At 41.4% G+C, this 22,367-nt stretch overlaps 1 protein-coding gene across 42 annotated transcripts in view; it reads right to left on the bottom strand.

Moving 5' to 3' along the window:
- The window catches only part of LIMCH1 (LIM and calponin homology domains 1), a 352,732-nt gene that overhangs the window by 162,319 nt on the left and 168,046 nt on the right, over positions 1–22,367 (bottom strand). The window lies entirely within an intron of this gene.

Raw genomic sequence — 22,367 nt, 5'->3', positions numbered from 1 at the left:
TACAGACCAGCAAAACTACATGCAGCTTAGTAGTTCACACACATCCTTGTATTTCCAAGACATGTGAAGCTCCAGGTTCTGAAGAAGACCAAACAGAAGCCCACCTGCCAGGTGCTAAAAAGAGAAGATAATCTCAAAGAAATCCAGTCTTCGTTCTACTTATGGCTCTTATCATTGTTATCACAGCTTTGGTTCTCTTCCTGTTTTACTCCTTACCTGTGCTCCTTTATATTTTAGAGGTTGAGTGGCTCAGACGGTAAACCGTCTGTCTGCAATGCAGGAGACCCAGGTTCGATCCCTGGGTTGGGGAGATCCCCTGGAGAAGGGAATAGCTACCCACTCCAGTATTCTTGCCTGGAGAATTCCATGGACAGAGAAGCCTGGTACAGTACGGTCCATGGGGTCGCAAAGAGTTAGACATGACTGAGCGACTTCACTTTCACTTTTCATACATACCACTACTTTGGATGCTGCTCCAGTTTCGTGGGTCAATCCAACGTCCATGCTACATATCTCGCATATGTAGCCTGGGCATATATCTACCTTTGTACAGCCTTTGAGCTGGGCTCTGAGCGCCATTCCATACACACACTGTGTGTGAGTGCTCTGTCGTGTCCGACTCTTTGTGACTCCATGGACTTTAGCACCCCATGGACTGTAGCCTACCAGGCTCCTTTGTCCATGGAATTTTCCAGGCAAGAATACTGGAGTGGGTTGCCATTTCCCATTCCAGGAGATCTTCCTGACCCAGAGATTGAACCCAAGTCTTTGGCGTCTCCTGCATTGGCAGGAGGGTTTTTTTTACCACTAGCGCCACCTGGGAAGCCGCACATTACTCTCTGGCTACTTCCTCATCCTCACTCACTACTGGGAGCTAAGTTTGATCGTCCTTTTACATCTACTCAACATATCTTTTGAACAGAGAAAAAGAAACAAAGCAGCTGAGTCAATAAGTTCATAATGCCCAAGAGTCTAGACTGTAGCATCCATGTGAGCAAGGACAATGACGATTAGTTTCAATACTTGGTAATCCAACATTTAGGACCTTGCACAGAGTAGGGGGAGCTCAATAACTATTTATTCAGAGATTGGAAGTAATGTTTTTCCTCTAAATTCCATTTTATTCTTATTCTCAAATTATTTTCTCTACTGAACAAAGGAAGGTTTATAAATCACTGGCATCATGACTTAAGGGAATGAATGAACCAAAAAGGGTCAAAATCTCAAAGATTCCCCAATTCATTCCAATAACCAATCCTCCTCAGTCACCTCCTCCTGCTTTTTTTTCCCCCCTCTTCACATCTTGAACCATCTTACAGGAAAAATTCTAGACTTTTATATTGACTTATTTACTGAAAACCATATAAGGTAGTCGCTGTATTATTCCCGTTTTACAGACAAGGAAACAAAGGCCTCAAATGACTGAGTAACCTGCCACAGAGCACAGCTAAGAAGTTGCAAATCTGGGAATTGAATTTAGGCCATCTGCCTCCAGAATGCCAGTTCCTAATGACCACTCTGCACTGTCTCCTGAAGGACAGCTATTAAGAAGGCTAAGGGTAAGGTTAAGGAAGCTAAGAAGGCTGTGAGGAATGGTATCCTTCCATTCATTCTGTAAAATATGCATTGAGTGTCTACTCTGCCAGATGCCAAAAATCCCACCCCCATGCAGCTACAAACACTGTTCATATAATTGTCAAGATTTCTAACCGCCCTTTGCCACTTCTTCCAAACAGTAAGCTGGCAGATTCAGTTAGACAAGGAAACTTAGTAAGAACTGGTTCTTTTCCTTCATCTTTGTCTTTTAAACTTTATTATTGTAAATAATCACCAATCTTCTTAGCATCACATGGGACTCTTGCAAGAGCCGGTGAAATGTGCAGCAACTTGAAATGGCATAGATAAAAACCTAAACAGAGACAGGGAAATGAGAACGGTGTTTCCATTCTATTATTAGTCTGAGGGTATTGGCAACCTTTTCATGCTTGCTTCACAGCATAAAGGCAAACCACATGGAGGTGCTGGGTTTCTGCCCTTCTTCCCACCCTTGGAAAGGTCTTCTCAGCAAGAATTATGGTCACCCAATCACCCTCTGGGCTTCCATGGGGGCTCAGATGGTAAAGAATCTGTCTCCAAGGTGGGAGATCTGGGTTCGATTCCTGGGTCAGGAAGATCCCCTGAAGGGCATGGCAACCCACTCTAGTACTCTTGCTTGGGAAATCCCATGGACAGAGGAGCCTGGTGGGCTACAGTCCGTGGGGTCACAAAGTGTTGGACACGACTGAGTGGCTAACAACCACCCTCCATGCTACCTGACGCAAAAGGCAGGAGAGTGCAGTGGCGTGCACCCTGAGCCAAAGCGTGTGGCTCGGTGTGACCTGACCTTTACACTGCTCTGCACCCACCCATGCCGTGCAGAACAACCCGCTTCTCCTCAGGCTGCTGAATCAGCCCGGCTGGGGAGAGCCCGAAGAGGAGCTCAGACTCCGGCACATTTGGGCTATTCAGCACCATGAAGGAAATAGCAGGCGTTCAGCGAGGGAATAAAATTAAGGAGTTGGCTGAATAAAGGTGATAAAAATAGATTTTCCAACTCCACAAAGATGAATCATTTTGCCATGGGGATTCGCCAGGCTCCGTTTCAGCTTTGTTTTCAACCCAGCCTCATAAATTTGACTGAGGAAAATTTCCTTCCCCTAGATAACCAGTGCCATGAAGTGTTTAGTATTCAGACAGTTCTGACAGGATTTTATTAGAGAATTGTCCAGAAATAACCTCCATCCCTTCTCTATCCTGCAGTAAATATTGACTCTGAAGGACAAGAGTGGGCTGGGCTGAAATGAGTTGCCTTTGACGCCAGACTCATCATCCTCTACCGCCCCCTCCTCAATTTTCTCCTCAATTCTTTCCCTCCTCATTTTAAGAAATAGACATTTTCAGAAAGCAAAGAGGGCAGTGGAAGAAAGCAGAATGTGAGGAGAACTCGGGTGAAACAAAACCTCACAGGTATGCCATCACATCTTCCCCAGGACACCACGTGCTGCTGAGGAACACATCTTTTAAGATGTAGCCGAGTTGCTTTTAATTCACAAAAAATTCTTGAGAAATCCTCTTTATTTTGACTTTTTATCTATACGCGTTCCATGACACACTCCAAAAGGTAAAAATAATGCTTTCCTTAGACAATAAGAAAACTTCATTAAAAGAAACAGGTGGTAAAAATATCAGGGGATAAGGGAAACTCCATAGGAAAGCAATTCTGGTGTATTCCAGCCATATCATAAACGTATACAAAGGAACGTTTTGAAAAAAGAACTAAAAGTGATAAAATCTAAATAGCTTCCTTCCTTCACTCATGGACACCCATCATCGTGTATATTTCTCATAATGGATTTTACTTACCGCTCCACGGCCTCATAGTCCACATACAACTCCAGCATACCCACACTTGGGAGGCAGGTAGGGCATCTGTCCTGGGTGCTCCAGTCAGCCCCCACACAGCAGCCAAAATGCCCTTACATCTCCTTTCTGAAAACAGTCCTCAGCTCAGCAAACCCTGCTCTGCCCCGAGCAGGCTGCAGCAGCTGAAATGCTGATGCAGTGAAAGAGAACTAACTGGAAGAGAGCATGATTGCCACACCTATTGGGGAGGGAGGCGGAGAGTTCTGCTCCCACTGAGGAAGGGGGACAGAATCCCCTAGACGTAGAGATGCCCAGGGCGATCCTGCAGGAGAGCTTTGTGGCAGCAGCTGCTGCAGAGTCAGCACTCAGTGCAGTGGGTAAACCTGGATCTGCAGTAGGGCCCTGGGACCTGAGGGAGGGGCGCTCATGTCGCAGCTCTGGAGGAAAGCAGCCTCATGATCCCAGGCAAGTCACTGCCCTCTGAGTCTCAGTTTCCTCATTTGGAACAATATTCTGTGACAATGGGGCTTCCCCGGTAGCTCAGATGGTAAAGAACCTGCCTGCAATGCAAGAGACTCAGAGATTTGGGTTCGATCCCCAGATTGGGAAGATCCTTTGTAGAAGGGAATGGCTACCCATTCCAGTATTCTTGCCTGGAGAATTCCATGGACAGAGGGGCCTGGCAGGCAGGCTACAGTCCATGGGGTCACAAAGAATTGGACATGACTGAGTGGCTAACACTTTCACTTTCTGTGATAAGTTATGTGAGGAAAAGAGTCTGGAAAAGAATTAATATATGAATATGTATAAATGAAGCACCTTGCTGTATACCTGAAACTAACACACTGTACTCCAACTATACTCCAAGTAAAGTAAAATATAAAATAAAAAACTTTAAAAACCTCTTTAAATAGCTTCTAGTTATGAAAATGTAAGGCCATCAGAAAAATCATGAATATAATAAATAATAAACACAGCTAGAATATACTGAAAACAGACGAGGTACCATCCATGTTAGGCATTTTACATGTATCATCTTATTTAATCCCACGATCCTGAGATGAGATTTAATCAATCCCATTTTATAGATGAGGACACTGGGGAACTCACTCCATGATTTCCCATGAAAATAAAGGATCATCATATCCATTCAGGGTTTTGAATTTAAATGGAAGCATTTCATCTTTGTGCGTGAAACTGAGATGACATCTGAGGGTGGAATTTCTGCCCTGTCGAGTGATTAATGTGTTTACAGTCCTCTGCTGGGGTAATTCTCAGGTACTAGTATTTATGGTTACGGCCGTTCATGCTACTGCAAAACCCATTTCCCACCTGTTGTTTTTTATTAAACCTCCCTAAAGGGCATGAAATATTTCTTTGTGCAGATTCTAAAAAACGGGAATCATGAAATATGTGAGCAGAAACATCGTGTGTGGATTTACTGTTTGGAATTTTCAAACACTATAAAACACAGTGTTTACAGCCCATTCATCATTTTTAAAAGTTTATTAGATTGATATGCCCACTGACTCACTGGTATCCTGCCATTTATTGATACCAATACATCAAGTGGTGGGCTGACATTTAACATTTATTAATAACTTCTGTGTTTCATTGCCTATTTTATAGAATCCTTGCATTATGTTTTATTTTATCGTCAATCAGTCTAGGTTTTAAGCAAACTTTTTATTTTAAAATAGTTTTTAAATTTACAGAAAATTGCAAAGATAGTCCATTATAACTTGTGTTCTGGTATTGGATATTACTCAACTGTAGTTAGTGCCATTTATCACAACTGATGAACAAACATTGGTACATTGCCACTAACTAAACTTCAGGTTTTATTTGGGTTTAATTAGTTTTCCACTAGTGTACTTTTTCTGTTCCAAGATCCATCAAAGGCACCATATTATAATCATCATTTCTCTTAAGCTTCTTCTAGACTTTCCTTGTTTCTCAGACTTTCCTTGACAGTTTTGAGAAGTGCTGGTCAAGGATTCTGCTCCTCCATTTGGGTTTGTCTGATATTTTTCTACGGTTAGATTGGGATTACGGGTTTTGGGGGGAAGACCGCTGAGATAAACACCATTGCCATGACACCATATCAATCATCCTCTTATTAAATATAGGGAAAATAAGTCAAATCAAAACTTTAAACTGAATAAAGTTAATTTTCAAAAGTAAAAACAACAGATTTTTTACTCAGAAATACCATATTTTATTTTGTGGAGAGAATGACAGAGAGGGAAACTAATTTTTACATCCATTTTGAGATGAAGGCAGACCTAAGATTTTAGCAGGAAGCCAGCTAATTACAAAAGAGCTGTCCAGCAAGTTCTTTTGAGGTGCTTGCCAACACAAACTTCCTACAAAACAATCTCAGATGATGGCATATTTGAAGAGAATTTGTTTCAACCTAGCAGGATCCTACTCTACCATACAATACTTTCAGGTATTTAAAGTGTTTTTCCTGTTGTCAAACCACAGAATCCCTATGAATCTGGGTTTGAAGAATTTGCTTTAAATTAGTTCCACAGAAATTCCTTCTTTATAAAAGTTATGACTATGAAAAAAAGAAGTAAGACTTAGTCTGAAATATGTATTTCCTGCTATTATGTATATTTTTTCCTCACAGTTCCTAATTGAAGGTCTGTTCCTCAGGGGGAAAAAAGTAAGGAACTGATGTAATGTCAGAAACTTTGCTAAATGCTGTTCTATGAACGATAAGGGAGAATAAGTGGTTTCTTTTTTCAAAGAATGTGTCCCCCCAATCCCCAGATAGGAAGTGGGAGTTGGGGGGGACAGGAAAAAAAAGTTTTACAGCACTTCTATATATAACCTTCCACCTCTGCAGAGACATAAAATAATTATGGAAACAAGCGTGGAAAAATAATTTGTGGTGTATAAAGGGATATTAGACTTCAACTAGCATGTCTAGGCATTCATAACCATGTGAATAAGAATTTCATTCTTTGACTGGCTCACTCACTGGTATGGACTGAATTCTGTCCCCTTTCCAAATTGATATGTTGAAGTCAGAATCCCCAGTAACTCAGAACTGTGACTGTATTTGGAGGTAGTGACTTCAAAGAAGGGATTGTGTTCAACTGGGTCATTTAAAGCAGGCCCTAATCCAGTTTGATCAGTGTCATTATTTTAAAAAATGAGATTAGGATACAGAGTGCAGAGGAAGACCAAGTGAAGACCCATGGAGAAGATCGCCATTTTCAGGCTGAAGAGAGAGGCAACCAACCCTGCCTCTGCTTGATTTCATTTCTCTCCTTTAAGGCACCCAATCTGCTATACTTTGTTATGGTGGCAAATTAATCTGCTTATCAAGCATTGAGAGTGAAGAATCAAGGGTATAAGAAAGGCTAGAGGGTATGAGATTGGTTGGATATTACATCTCAATAAACTATTAATTATGTGAAAATCTAAGTTACTATCTCTCATGATTTCCATATCTAAGTGCAACTGCTAATGACTCCTCCTGTGGTCTCAAACTTCTTTCATCATCCCAACCTCCCCCACCTCCCCTTCCAATGAAAGTCAAACACTGCTAAGGGCACACTATAATTTGTTGGGGGGGGGGAAACTTCAAAGTTTGTGTTTATAGAAAAAGAAAGAATGTGTCTTCATATATACTTCAGCATAAGGATTTAAATTTAAAATCAGCCATTCATTAACCTAGTCCAATTTCTTATACATTTTTTCATGAGTTCCAAACCAACATTTTCCAACTGTCTGCCAGACATCTGTACAAGAATCTCTTAAAGGTAGCCAACTCAATACATCCAAAAGAGAATTCATCTTTTCTCTTGGAACCCATTTCTCATCCCCTGTTCCCATGATGTATATTACTGGCATCACTATTCGCCAAGTTGCTGAAATCCAAAATGTAGATGTCGTCTTCCTAAGATTATTTATTATATTTCATTAATTCCAAGTTGTACAATTTTTTTTACTTCTAAAATAATGATGCATCTTTCCACTGCTGATATGTTAACATTGTGTTATAATTTAATTAATGAATTTTAAAAATTAGTTATATAATTTTTAAATAGTATGTCTTACAATTAAGGGCACACTACTATCAGTGAAAAACATAGAACCATAAATCCCGTGTCCTCATCTCCACTCTCACTGATTCTACTAAGGTTAAGTAGGAGACATTACCTCTTGTTTGGACTACTTGTCTCCTAACTGACTTTGGTTGCTGGTCTTGTCCCATAATCTACTTTCCATATGGCCACCAAAGTTACCTGGAACACAAGAGTCCTTTGTTTGCAGTGGCTCTTACTGTAGACGAGCCCAAACACTTCCAGATAGCATTTCTGTCTCAACCTACTATTCCTGGTCCACTTTCCACAGTATTGATTTCTTTCAGGGACCCTGGGATCCAGCTGCAGCCACATACAAAAAGCCACTTGCAGACAAGACCCAGGTTCCTGTGCTCAAAGCCTTTCTCATTCCATCCTCTGAGGCCAGACCATCCTTCTCCAACCCCAATAGTCTTCTCTAATTGTAGATACATCTTTAGATCCCAGGCTTCCCAGGTGGCACCAGGGGCAAAGAACCTGTCTGCCAATGAAGAAGACATAAGAGATGTGGGTTCAAACCTTGCGTTGGGAAGATCCCTTGAGGAGGGCATGGCAACCCACTCTAGTATGCTTGCCTGGAGAATCCCATGGTCAGAGGAGCCTGGAGGGTTACCCTACATTCCACAGGGTTGCACAGAGTAGGACGTGATTCAGAAAAGGAAGATCATGGCATCCGGTCCCATCACTTCATGGGAAATAGATGGGGAAACAGCAGAAATGGTGTCAGACTTTATTTTTGGGGGCTCCAAAATCACTGCAGATGGACTGCAGCCATGAAATTAAAAGACGCTTATTCCTTGGAAGAAAAGTTATGACCAACCTAGATAGTGTATTCAAAAGCAAAGACATTACCTTGCCGACTAAGGTCTGTCTAGTCAAGGCTATGGTTTTTCCTGTGGTCATGTATGGATGTGAGAGTTGGACTGTGAAGAAGGCTGAGCACCGAAGAATTGATGTTTTTGAGCTGTGGTGTTGGAGAAGACTCTTGAGAGTCCCTTGGACTGCAAGGAGATCCAACCAGTCCATTCTGAAGGAGATCAGCCCTGGGATTTCTTTGGAAGGAATGATGCTAAAGCTGAAACTCCAGTACTCTGGCCACCTCATGCGAAGAGTTGACTCATTGGAAAAGACTCTGATGCTGGGAGGGATTAGGGGCAGGAGGAGAAGGGGACGACAGAGGATGAGATGGCTGGATGGCATCACTGACTCGATGGACGTGAGTCTGAGTGAACTCCAGGAGTTGGTGATGGACAGGGAGGCCTGGCGTGCTGCGATTCATAGGGTCGCAAAGAGTTGGACACGACTGAGCGACTGAACTGAACTGAACTGAACTGAAGCGACTTTGCAGTATATTCAGAATCCATACCTTTCAAAGTTCTCACTCTCAAACAGAAACTTATTCTGGTTCTTCCTTGCATCTTAACATTTCATTACTATTTCATAGTCTCCCTCTATTAGACCTTATTTGCCTCTAGAAGGGGATTCCCCTGGAAAGCTGGAATTATGGAATTATGTCTTGAATCATAGTGGATTTTCACTTGGAAGGCAAGAGAACAAACCATCTATTTCTAGTGTATTTGTGCAGATGAAAACTGGGAAACAGAGCTTAGATGTCACGTAAAGGAGGTGGTCCAAGGAAAACTATTATTGTTAAAGTACTATAACTATAAAGGATGCTTTTTCAGGAGAATAAGAAATCCATGCCCTCCATTTCTCAGCAGATTAGGACAATCATTTCATTCACTGTGGAGGTAGATTTTAAATAGCTCTGAGTGATCTCTTCTTCCTGTACACAAGTCTTTGCGCAGTCTCCTCCCCTTGAGTGTGGGCTAGACCTGGTGACTTGTTTTTGATCAATAGAATATGGCCAAGGTGAGGAAATGTGACTTCTGAGATTAGGTTATACATAATTGTGATGTTCATCTTGTTTGTTCTGTCTCAGTATCTTTCTCTCTCTCTCTCTCTCTCTCTCTTTTTTTCTGGTTCTTCTTGCTTGCTTATTCTCATGAAGCAAGCTATCACACTGTGAGTTGTTCTATGTAAATAGGACCTTATGGCAAAGAAATGAAGATGGTTTTGGCCTGCAACAAAACAAATCTTGTTGCTATCCACCTGAGTGTGCTTAGAACCAGATCCTTCCCTAGTCAAGTCGTAACATGACAGCAGCCACTACCTGATGGCAGCTTTGTGGGACATCCTGAAACTCTAATCCATCTAAGTCAAGCCCAGATTCTAGATCCACAGGAACTTTGGAATAGTAAATGTTTTGGACTACTAACTTCAGTTCAGTCACTCAGTCATGTCTGACCCTGCGACCCATGGACTACAGCATGCCAGGCCTCCCTGTCCATCACCAAATCCCAGAGCCTGCTCAAACTCATGTTCATCGAGTCAGTGATGCCATCCAAACATCTCATCCTTTGTCATCTCCTTTTCCTTCTGCCTTCAATCTTTTCCAGCATCAAGCTCTTTTCAAATGAGTCAGTTCTTTGCATCAGGTGGCCAAAGTATTGGAGTTTCAACTTTAGCATCAGTGCTTCCAATGAATATTCAGGACTGAATTCCTTTAGGATGGACTGGTTTAATCTCCTTGCCGTCTAAGGGACTGTCAAGAGTCTTCTCCAACACAGTTCAAAAGCATCAATTCTTTGGCGCTCAGCTTGCTTTAGAGTCCAACTCTCACATCCATACATGACTACTGGAAAAACCATAGCTTTGACTAGACAGACCTTTGTTAGCAAAGTAACATCTCTGCTTTTTAATATGCTGTCAAGGTTGGTCATAGCTTTTCTTCCAAGGAGCAAGGGTCTTTTAATTTCATCACTGCAATCACCATCTGCAGTGATTTTGGAGCCCAGGAAAATAAAGTCTCTCCTTGTTTCCATTGTTTCCCCATCTACTTGCCATGAAGCGATGGGACCAGATGCCATGATCTTCGTTTTCTGAATACTGAGCTTTAAGCCAGCTGTTTCACTCTCCTCTTTCACTATCATCTAGAGGCTCTTTAGTTCCGCTTTGCTTTCTGCCACAGGGTGGTGTCTTCTGATATCTGAGGTTATTGATATTGCTCCTGGCAATCTTGATTTCAACTTGTACTTCATTCAGCCTGGCATTTCACATGATATACTCTGCATATAAGTTAAATAAGCAAGGTGACAATACACAGCCTTGATGTACCCTTTTCCCAATTTGGAACCAGTTCGTTGTTATGTCTGGTTCTAACTGTTGCTTCTTGACCTGCATACAGATTTCTCAGGAGGCAGGTCAGGTGGTCTGGTATTCCCATCTCTTTCAGAATTTTCCACTGTTTGTTGTGATTCATGCAGTCAAAGGCTTTGGTATAGTTAATAAAGCAGAAGTAGATGTTTTTCTGGAACTCTCTTGCTTTTTCTATGATCCAAAGGATGTTGGCAATTTGATCTCTGGTTCCTCTGCCTTTTCTAAATCCAGCTTGAACATCTGAAAGTTCTCAGTTCACATACTATTGAAGCCAACTTGGAGAATTTTGAGCATTACTTTGCTAGCGTGTGAGAGGAATGCAATTGTGCGGTAGTTTGAACATTCTTTGGCATTGCCTTTCTTTGGGATTGGAATGAAAACTGACCTCTTCTAGTCCTGTGGCCACTGCTGTATTTTCCAGATTTGCTGGCATATTGAGTGTAGCACTTTCACAACATCATCTTTTAGGATTTGAAATAGCTCAACTGGAATTCCATCACCTCCACTAGCTTTGTTCGTAGTGATGCTTCCTAAGGTCCACTTCACTTCATATTCCAGGATGTCTGGTTCAAGGTGAGTGATCATACCATCATGGTTATCTGCCATTTCTGTGTATTCTTGCCACCTCTTCTTAATATCTTCTGCTTCTATTAGGTCCATACTGTTTCTGTCCTTTGTTTTTGTGCCCATCTTTGCATGAAATGTTCCCTTCAGTTCAGTCGCTCATGAATCACAGCACGCCAGGCCTCCCTGTCCATCACCAACTCCCAGAGTTCACTCAGACTCACGTCCATCAAGTCAGTGATGCCATCCAGCCATCCCATCCTCTGTCGGCCCCTTCTTCTCCTGCCCTCAATCCCTCCCAGCATCAGAGTCTTTTCCTTGGTATCTCTAATTTTCTTGAAGAGATCTCTAGTCTTTCCCATTCTATTGTCTCCTCCATTTCTTTGCATTGATCACTTAGGAAGGCTCTCTTACCTCTCCTTGCTATTCTCTGGAACTCTGCATTCAGATGGGTGTATCTTTCCTTCCTTCCTTTGCCTTTCTCTTCTCTTCTTTCCTCAGCCATTAGTAAGGCCTCCTTGGACAACCACCGTATAATCATAAAGGATTTGATTTAGGTCATACCTGAATGGTCTAGTGGTTTTCCCTACTTTCTTCAATTTAAGTCTGAATTTGGCAATAAGGAGTTCATGATCTGAGCCACAGTCAGCTCCCAGTTTTGCTTTTGCTGACTGTATAGAGCTTCTTTATCTTTGGCTGCAAAAAATATAATCAATCTGATTTTGGTATTGACCATTTGGTGATGTCCATGTGTAGAATCATCTCTTGTGTTGTTGGAAGAGGGTATTTGCTATGACCAGTGCATTCTCTTGGTAAAACTCCATTAAGTTGCCCTGCTTCATTTTGTACTCCAAGGCCAATCTTGCCTATTACTCCAGGGATCTCTTGATTTCTTACTTGTGCATTGTAGTCCCCTATGATGAAAAGGACATCTTTTCTGGTGTTAGTTCTAGACCACTAAATTCAGAGGTAGTTTGTTACACAGCATGTGTGTGTGCATGCTAAGTGGCTTCAGTCATGTCTGACTCTTTGCAATCCTATGGACTGCAGGCCACCAGGCTTCTTTGTCAATGGGATTTTCCAGGCAAGAATACTGGAGTAGATATCTCCTACATTGGCAGGTGGGTTCTTCACAGCAGTGAATAACTGATATACACTCGCCAAATAAGAAAATCAGAAAACAGATAATAAACACAGGATGAGTGGAAAGAACCAAAACCAAAACAAAAAAACCTCTTACTAAGTCTTCCCAAGTAATTAAACAATATGGAAAAGGAGACTAACTCATTGGTCCAAGCACTCAGCAGATAACCACAAGCCAGCCTGTTCTAGTGGCCATCAGCATTTTCCTGGTCCAGCTCACGGTGGTCCTGGCTCTTAGCAGCTGATACACTTTTATTTCTGTATTCACTGTGTGCCAAGTCTTTTGGTTTAGGTAGTAAGTTAACTGTAATCCTGGTTCCTAAGAGTGATAATATGTAGTGGTGATATCCCTAGAATATTCCTTTAGCTCAGGGTAAGCCTTAGATGCCTTTCTGAGCTGTTTGAATTTTATTCCTTATATGCAGTGGACAGCTATAGAAGATTATATGTGGGCGTGCTCAGTCACTTAGTTGTGTCCAACTCTTTGTAACCCATGGACTGTAACCTGCCACGTTCCACTGTCCGTGGGATTTTCCAGGCATGAATACTGGGATGGGTTGTCTTTTCCAGGGGACCTTCCTGGCCCAGGGGTCAAACCCACACTCCTGCATTGCAGGCAGATTCTTTACTACTATACCACCTGGGAAGCCCTTATATAAAGTTATCTGACAAGACAAGGGGCCTGAGAAACCTGTATGCAGGTCAGGAAGCAACAGTTAGAACTAGACATGGAACAGCAGACTGGTTCCAAATAGGAAAAGGAGTACGTCAAGGCTGCATATTGTCTCCCTGCTTATTTAACTTATATTCAGAGTACATCATGAGAAACTGTGAGCTAGATGAAGCACACGCTGTAATCAAGATTGCTGGGAGAAATATCAATAACCAAAGATAAGCAGATGACATCACCTTTACGGCAGAAAGTGAAGAACTAAAAAGCCTCTTGGTGAAAGTTAAAGAAGAGGGTGAAAAAGTTGGCTTAAAGCTCAACATTCAGAAAACTAAGATCATGACATCTGGTCCCATCACTTCATGGCAAGTAGATGGGGAAACAGTGGAAACAGTGGCTGATTTTATTTTGGGGGGGTCCAAAATCAACTGCAGATGGTGACTGCAGCCATGAAGTTAAAAGACACTTACTCCTTGGAAGGAAAGTTATAACCAACCTAGACAGCATATTAAAAACCAGAGACATTACTTTGCCAACAAAGGTCTGTTTAGTCAAGGCTATGGTTTTTCCAGTAGTCATGTATGGATGTGAGAGTTGGACTATAAAGCAAGCTGAGCACCAAAGAATTGATGCTTTTGAACTGTGGTGCTGGGAAAGACTGTTGAGAGTCCCTTGGATGGCAAGGAGATCCAACCAGTCCATTCTAAAGGAGATCAGTCCTGGGTGTTCATTGGAAGGGCTGATGTTGAAGCTGAAACTCCAATACTTTGGCCTCTTATGCGAAGAGCTGGCTCATTTGAAAAGACCCTGATGCTGGGAAAGATTGAGGGCAGGAGGAGAAGGGGACAACAGGGGATGAGATGGCTGGATGGCATCACCGACTCAATGGTCATGAGTTTGGGTAGGCTCCGGGAGTTGGTGATGGACAGGGAGGCCTGGCGTGCTGCAGTTCATGGGGTCACAAAGAGTCGGACACGACTGAGCGACTGAACTGAATGGACCTGAAACAATCAATACTTTTAGAAGGTACCTGTGGAAACTGTTACCCCTGGCAGCATACAAGCCATGCTGACTTGGGAGGCACTGAACAAAGAAATCCCCCCTAGGTTCATAGTCCACCATTTAACTGAATGCAGGATCAAGTGTACCAAGGAGCACTGTTTTCCCCTCCAGTTTGTACTTTTTTTTTTATGTCTAAAGCTACTAAAAGGCTAACCACCACTCCTGCTTGGGCTCGGTTTTGGTACCCAACCCAAGAGTAGCAAATTGAGCATTCCTTCTGTGTGTGGTGTGGAAACACAACTGAGGTTTCTGTTACTGTGCCAGGGATGAGGATAAAGGAACATGTGTCATTAAATTCAGTTTTGGCTGAGATTCTTTACAAGATCTCTTCATTTCCCTCAGTGAAATGTACCTCCTACATACAGAGCATCACTCAAACACCAGTTTCCACTTGGCTCCCAAGGAAGAGCAAGACCACCTCCAGAGACACCCTCCCCCCAGCCCTACCCCCATCACACCATACAACTGCCTCAGGAAAAACACACAGGGTGGGTGTGTTCCAAGTCTCCGGTCTCTGCCTGCCGATGAAAGAGAATTGCATCTGCATCTTCCCGAACCTTTGTTGTCCTGAATCAGAATTATGATTCTGGGGAGGCACTGAAAGGTGCTGAGCCTAGCTGGATTGATTTGCACCTGAAAAGGCGGAGGGGTAGTGGAGGCAGAGAAAAGGTTGAGTAGAGAGACAAGAGCCAGTAGAGTGTGAGTCTGGACAACCTCAGGTGGCTGGTGTGGGAAAGATTTGTAGGGAGTGCTAGCAAGAATGAGAGGTGTGTGTGTGTGTGTGTGTGTTTACAGAAAGACAGAGAGAGGAGAGCAAGAGGAGGGCATTTTAGCAAGTTTTATTGCATGTTAGAATGGAATCACTCTATGATATTTTTTGGAAAGACCCTCAGTGGACATGAATTTGAGGAAACCCTGGGAGATAATGAAGGACAGGGAAGCTTGCATGCTGCCGTCCACAGGGTTGCAAACAGTCAGACATGAGTTAGTGACTGAACAACAGTAAAGATGTCTAAAGTTCCCCTATTAACATCAGTTGTTGAACTGGTGCTTCATTGACTATGATGCTTGAGGTGCAGCCACATGGAAATCGCTTTCATAGGATAGTAGAAATCTTACATTTACACGGCTCTTTAAAGTACGCCACTGCCTCAGTTTGATGAAATTAATAGATCTTAAATGAGAAGGATGAGAGGTGGTCTTCTAAAAGCATGAGATATCTTTAGAGACTGTTGCCTCCAAACAAATATTCAGGAGTGCTGAGGTTTAGTGGTCTATTATAAGGCCTCATGGAGATAGTGTAACACAGTAGAAAAACAGAGTCGATAGCTGGATGAATCAGGGTCCAAATCTCCATATCATCTCTTTTTTATTGGAAAGCTGGTAACCCACTTCTTAGCACCCTTGTCTCCTGAGATTATAGTAAGGCACAGCAATAACTGCCTCACAGGGAAACTGTAAAGATCAAGAAGGATACACCTTGCACCTTGTATACAGGTGGGTTTTAATATATTAATATGATGGTTGTCATTACGGGGACTCACACCCCTGGCCTCCCTCTTTGCTTCTCTGCTTCCTTCCTGGCCTGAAACAATCACTTAACTGGAAGAGAAACAGAGGCAGAGATCGGAACCCTGGCCAGCTTCTTCTGGGGGGACCCATAATAAAACTGTTGCCAGGATGGAAAACATGCTAAATGAAACTATAAAATAGAAACCTAAAATATAAGACATTGACAAGGATGAACTGAGACAGACAAGAGCTGATCTCCAGTTAGGATTTGCAGGAAACCACTTCTTGGCAGGTAGACACTCAAAACATCTGGGACTCAAATTTGCTGCACTGTCATCTTCCTAAAATTATGAAGTTCGAATAAGGGCCTTTCACTCATACTACTCAGTTTTCAATAGCTTTCTATGTTTACCTTTGTCCAAAACAATATTTTTTTAATCTTCTCACAATGTGGAAATTGCCACTGCCTTTTCATCATTCCTCCTTTCCTGACCTCTCTCAAACAATGAAACATCAACTGCTCTGGTTTCGCTTTCATAAAATAAAGCAGATACCTTTTGAAAGCCTCTTAAAGTCCACAAAGTTTATGGGAACTTACATTTTTATCCATTTGAGAAAACTCGGCTCTAAGCATATTTGAAATCTTATCTTTTGATTAGAAAAATACCTGTTTTTCCTAAAGAATAAATTTTTGAGTGGATCAGAGTAACTAAATGGTAGGATAATTCTACCAGTTACCTTCCTGCTAGAGCCTACTGACCTTCACTGAGTGCAAATTCCCAGCATTTATCAGGTGAAGTGAGCCCTTTCACAGAGCTTGGAAAGATATTTTAAAGATGTTGGACAGCAGAAACCCAAAAAGAGATGAGCTGAAAAAGTCAGTCTTTGTTGTCTGTCCCGTCCTTCTCGCAAGACGTAAAATAGTTGTCATTTACATGTGCTCCATTTTCACTGGGGAATATTTGTGAGTAATATAACCACAGAGAAAGGTGGTCTATGCTTCGGACTCATCCCAGCTTTTACTGTTTGTGTGATCATCCCCTCTACGGACCCCTCTTCACCTGTAAAACAAATATACCTAAGATGCCCTCCCTGCAGTAAAATTCTTTTTCTTCTCTGATTGCTTTCATCCTCTTGGATTCACATGCAAGATCAAGCAAATATTTCATGACAGCCCTAGGAGGGTTCAGCACCCAAGGTCAGAATCCTAAAATACCTATTTCCAGTTACATACACACACAGACACACAGACACACACACACACAGACACACACAGCAACAACACACAAATACCTATTTCCAATTACACACACACACACACACACTGGCTGTTACAACTAAAATCTGGGTGAGAAAAGACTTAATGTCCAAATTCCTACTGCAAGCAAGAATTTCATACATATATGTCTCCTGCACAGAGTCTGATGTTTCTGGATGAAACAGAATTTACCATGATCTCTAACCACCATTAAACTGAGTTTTAGGATGTGGCTTGATTACACAATACTGTCAAACTGGCCGAATAAAGGGTAGGGTTTTTAAAAGTTGTTGCTATGCCAAAGACCTAAATTTGAGGTCTTTCTCTCTGGCAACAGCTAACAGTGTCACTCACACCTAAAAAAGAATGCAAGCATCTGCAGGCAGTCACCATGCGGCTGCGTGTGTCAGCAATTGCTACAGAAGAAACACAGACCCAGATCCAGGGTCTTTGCATTCTTGCCAGGAAATGATTTTCAACTACTTTGTTTTAACACCTTCACCCCTGAATTCTTTGTAACCACAGCTCAACTCAGGGGCTAAAATACACCTATTCATGCCTTTGGAAATCTACACATGTTTATAATTTGGGATTGCTATGTGAAAACACACTTTTCTATTTATCTTCAAGTCAAGCAGCTGGGCCATCTTAATGGATTTTTCTCAGCACCAGGCCATTAAGTCACACAGGCATGGGTTCCGGGCATAGAGATCCCTCTGGCCATACTTCTTAGATCTCCATGGCCCCTGCTACTAAGGACTGCTTAACGGGTAGACGGTCAGTGACCTGTCAACTCCCTGACAAAGTACTAACCAACCTAGAAGTCTGCAGAGACACTTGAGGAATGCTGTTTGTTCTTCCCTGAGTGTCACAAATATGGGTGGAAGAAATGTCATGTGAAGAATATATTCACACAAAAGGTTGCAGCTCTACACATCCAAGATCGTCTCTGCTACCTTCAAATCTACTACTCACCTGCAGTCCCCTTTCCTTCTCAAAACAGATAAGAGAATTAATGTTTCAATCTCCAATGCTTTATGTTGTAAATTTTCAAGCCTACCAAAATCCCGCAAGAACAGTACCATGACAACTGTATATCCTTTATCCAGATACAAAATTTTACCACATTCCCCTCCTTCCCTGCCCCCCTCTCTCCCCCTTCCCTCCCTCTATCTCTCCATGTGTATGTGTATATAAAATTACACATTATATGCACAAACCTCTTTTTGCTGAACATCTTGAGGATTAGTTGTACATGTTGTGACATTTCATGTCTAAAGACTCTAGCTTTTATTCATCTAACATCAAGAATATTCCCCTATATCCACCACTGTCTTTGACAAGATAGTTAACATGTGAAAGAAATTCAACATTGAGGAAACACTGTTATCTAATATTCAATCTGCACTCAAATTTCCCCAACGGTCCCAATATATCTAATACAGTTGCTCGTTCTCAATCAAGGATCAGACATGGCATTTGGCTGTCATATCTCCTTAGCCACCTTTCATCTGCAACAGTTGGGGGGCGGGGGAGGGGTCTTCAATGACAGGACAGTTAAGGAATGTACACCAGTTGTTTTACGGAATGTCCCTCAATTTGGACTGGTCTGAATTGTTTCCTCAGAATTGGATGTAGGCTAAAGACTTTGGGAGACGTTCCATCAGGGTGATGCTATGACTTCTTTGTGCATCCCTAGGACACCAGTTATCACTGCACCCATTATAGGCATTGGTAAGTAAGAGCATGGGCTTTGGATCCACCTCAGTTTTTACTGTTTGTGTGATCTTAAAGCTAGCTACAGTGCTTAAACATGAATACTAAATCATTTACACACCTTGAATTGCAAACTAGTAACAATAGTTATTCAAAAATCTTACTCTCTGGATCATATTTCAATACAGCTGTCTCTTTTGTCTCTATTAACTCATTTTCTCATAAACCAGGAGATGCTAACAGTATTCTATAAAAGAGATCATATGGACCATAAACACTACAGGCTTCACAAAGGAGGTGATTTTGCATTGGGTCTTGATAAGTAAATAGGATTTAGTCAAGAAGAGCAGAGAGAGATATACTCATAAGAAGTGTCATGAGAAAAGGCTTCATACATGAGAGTGAATAACATCTGAGGACCTATGAGTTGATGGTAATAATCTAGGTAAGAGATGAGGAAGACCTGCTCTAGGCCTTATCGAGTGGCCAACAAAATGCAAACAAGTAGACAGACTGAAGAAAGTTGCCATGTTCTTTAATAGCTCAACTAGGGCAACTGCATGTTTATGATGCATTACTGACATCAGTGGGCAGCAGTGGTCATTTAAGTCTAATATGAATATGAACAGTGTGAGATGTTCAGTAGGACATCCAGATGGAGCTGTCCAATACACAGAATAAGAGACCTGGAGTTCAGGAGAAGAAACTTGGTGAGAAGTGATGACTTGGGTCAATGCTATGAAGAGTTGAGGTCACAAAGACAGACAGGAACATCAGTGTAGAGAGCAAGCAGACGATAGATCTGAAGAGCAAACTCTGGAAGAACATTAACAGGATGGGGAAAGGGTACAGAAGGGTAGCAGTTCTGTTTCTTGTTGGTATCCCAGTTTGTGCACTGGATTTTGGAGATGTTGATCTGGTGGTAATTGGAGAAGAGAAAAGAAAAAAAAAAAAGAAAAGAAAAGAGCTTGACCAGATTTGTAGATTAAGGAATCATGAGTGAATGGGCAGTAACTAATTATACATAAATAAGCATTTTTTTGGACTAAAGATAACTCCACTGTGTGTTTTTTCCAACACCAGCAAGCAATTAACTCATTTCTGACACTCGTCACCTGGGGATAGTGTCAGATGTCCCAGGTCAAGGCTCAGTCCCATTAAGACTGTCCCCATAAAAAAATTAATAAAAAAAGGACTGCCCCCATTTCAGATATCAGTCTCAAGTCCAGGTTGTCAGCTGGGCTTCTGAACAACGAGCTATAAACCAGAGGTTCTCAAGATCTCCTTCTTGAGTTTGAGTAATTTGTTAAGTGGCTCACAGAACACAAAGAAACACATACTTAGGTCTATCAATTTATTATAAAGAATATTATAAAGGATTCAGAACAGCTAGATTCAGAAGTACATAGAGCAAGGTATGTGGGGAGGGACATAGAGCTTCCACACTGTCTGGGTATGCTACTCTCCTGGGATCTCCATGTGTTCACCAATCTGAAAACTCTCCGAATCACGTCCTTTTGGTTTTTTATGGAGGCCTCATTACATAGGCAAGATTGATTAAATCACTGACACAGGCAACTCAGTCAACCTCCAACCCCTCTCCCCTCTCTGGAAGTCAGTGGGTTGGGGCTTGAAGTTTCAACTCTTTCATCATGAGGTTGGTTCCCCTGGCAACCAGCCCCCATCTTTGGGACTTTCCAAAAGTTACCTCATCCAGGTGGGGCTGAAAGGAGCTTGTTATTAAGAACAAGATACTCCTTCACCTTTATAGAACTGGAGCCATTTCAGGAACTGATGACAGAAGACCAAGTATTATAACAAAAGACGTTTCCATTGTTCTTATGGCTTAGGAAATTCCAAGGGTTTTAGGTGCTCCATGCCAGAAACAGACAAAGTCCAAATACATATTGCTTATTACAAATCACAGTATCACAATAACAAATCAGTCAAGAAAATATAAGTGATATAGGATAGGATAAGTGGAAAACCATTACTTGGAAAAGAGGGAAAAAACAGAGAAATGATGGAAAGGATAAAATGGAAAGGAAATTCAAATGAAAAAAAAGAAGAAGGAAAAGTTAGGGGTATAAATAGGAGTAAAGCAACAGAGGTTCCCTGGTTCTCTTGAATCACATGGCCTGCCTGTTCCAAAGTAGAGGCAACAGGTAAAGAACAATGCTTGATCTGCTAGAAGAAACCAACATAAACATCAATGCATGCGTCTCAAACCTTAATTTTGCTCAAATTATTTACGATTCACAGTTTAAATTAATATTTATAAAACCCTTCTCCTTAGCTTCCGGACTGAGAGCTGCTTTCTGCAGCCATGTGGGTTTCACTGGTGCCTTCCTTGACTTCTTGCTGTAAGTTTGGCTCCTATAATATTATATATTAGACTTCTAAGATCTGGAGATGCCACATGCTTGGGGCCAAACAGATATCTGTTAGCTTCATTAAAGTGATGGCCTTAACATTTGAAAAACATGGATTTAATAAAAAGTTTAAAAATAACTAATACATGTATACATTAATGCATATAATATTAATATACATAATATACAGATTTTTAATTAGATTATTTAAATCCATTTCTTCCAAATTTAAGTATCTATGTATTGACTACCTGATACTGATGAATGAAATTAGAAAGATTTTTCATAACTAATTACCAATGTACTACTAACCAGTATGGGAAATGAAATGCACCTGCAGAAATAGCAATTCTTACAATTAAAAAAAAAATCCATTTCATTCAACTTGCTTAAACCATGTACCTAATTAATGAGCCCCACAGTTCTCAAATGTAATTGTGTTGTTGTTGTTGCATCAAATTTCAATTAGTCATTGTCATATGACTGTGAAGCAAATCATCAGAGTCTAAGTAGGAGCCTGCTTAAATTCTTGACATTTTTCTAATTGTTCTTTGCAAGACCACAGGCACAGAAGGCACCACAATGAAAACAGTCGAAGCATTGTTACTAAGCCACACATACCCTCAGCTTTCTGTGCACACATGTACCTGTACATGTACACATGTGTATGTGAGGGCGCATGGGTGAGCCCAGACATGTGCACCGTGTTGCTTCCAGAACTAAGCTTTGTTCGTACTTTTGATCTTCCACCTTTTTCTTATTAGCAAAAGGTGACAACAATTAAGCAATAAAAATTAGTTGCCAAGAATTATGAAACATCAATGCATGAAGAAGAATCCTGCATCTGACTACGTGTGAACATTTGAGTTTTACTGGTTTTAGCTGGGTAGGTTCGGAAGAACCAGGGATTTGCTTAACAATTCTCCAGATAATAGAATCACCTCAGTGACCATTATGTCTTTAGAAAGTTGGTCTACAAATGTGGTACTTAAATGCAAGAAGATTTTTAAGATTGAAAACAGCAATTTATCATGAAAATGCTGCTTGTTCATCATGAAATTATTTCTCTCACTGCCCCTTCTCTCCTTCATTCCAGGGGAACGCAGAGAACTGAAATGAGAAAACCATAATTACCATCGCATTCCTCCCCTCAGGTCAACTTAATTACCAGCTTCTCACCCCAAAACAAATTTAACTCTTTAAGAATGAACGTCATTCTTATCACTCATGGGAAAAACACAAAGATTAAGATGCCATTTAGGCATAACTGCAATCTTTCATTTTTAAGTGACCTCACAGTTTAATGGCTTCAATGCATTCTCATTCATGTGGAATATATACTGCAGGAA

This window comes from Ovis aries, chromosome 6 (assembly GCF_016772045.2).
Source record: "Ovis aries strain OAR_USU_Benz2616 breed Rambouillet chromosome 6, ARS-UI_Ramb_v3.0, whole genome shotgun sequence".
NCBI lineage: Eukaryota > Metazoa > Chordata > Mammalia > Artiodactyla > Bovidae > Ovis > Ovis aries.
This window is presented reverse-complemented; position numbering and strand designations above follow the sequence as displayed.